The sequence below is a fragment of the Penaeus monodon genome, chromosome 34 (assembly GCF_015228065.2).
Source record: "Penaeus monodon isolate SGIC_2016 chromosome 34, NSTDA_Pmon_1, whole genome shotgun sequence".
Classification (NCBI taxonomy): Eukaryota; Metazoa; Arthropoda; class Malacostraca; order Decapoda; family Penaeidae; genus Penaeus; species Penaeus monodon.
The window spans coordinates 12,466,439-12,467,123 of NC_051419.1; the positions used below are offsets into that span (position 1 = coordinate 12,466,439).

The 685-nt window shown below is 48.6% G+C and overlaps 1 protein-coding gene across 1 annotated transcript in view; it reads right to left on the reverse strand.

The window, feature by feature from the left end:
* LOC119594594 (beta-1,4-glucuronyltransferase 1-like) overlaps positions 1-685 on the reverse strand; it is a gene marked incomplete at its 5' end in the record, with an annotated part of 56,573 nt that overhangs the window by 39,768 nt on the left and 16,120 nt on the right. The window contains 1 exon segment of the mRNA XM_037943635.1: positions 351-685.

Here is a 685-nt window from a genome sequence, read left to right on the forward strand (position 1 = left end):
TCTAGTCCCCACACGACAAACACAGGGAAACACAAACAAGGTACAAGATCAGGACGCGCGGAGAGAGGGAGGAGGATGAAGGAAGGAACGAGGATGCCCAGCTGACTCCTCGCTAATTAACAAGATGGAGTTTGGCCGGATCCGTTATTTCCGGCCTGGCACCAAACAACAGTTGGTGATGGAGAGTGTAGGTTCGGTGACGCTAAGCAACTGGCGGTTTTGGGTGATATTTCAGTAGAGACAGAATCCGTGGAATAGCTTTGTGTTTTGAGAATGACTGTGGTCCTTCTGGGTAAATATGGCGAAAATTGTGATGATGACTTATTGCTATATCATTCTATATGACGTACCTGAAATTGGTGGAAGAAGATGCTGCGGAGAGTATTGTGAGAAAGATCGTCCAGTTGATGAGAGGAGCCAGCTAGTTGGTAGGAGGAGCTAAATGTCCTCTGAAAGAAACCAACCAGCCAGGAGGATGAAACAGCCAGCCAATGAGAGAGGTTGATCAGCTGATGGGAGGAGCTAACCGCGATGTAGGAAAGGGAAGTCCAGTGGGAATAATCGGCCAGCAAAACGAGCCAGTTCCGATGGCAGTTGAAGGAGCCGACCGTAAAGCAGGATAGACCAGCTAGTCCAGTTGATGAATCATTGTGGTAGTGGAAGTAGTTAACCAGCCAGTTGGAGG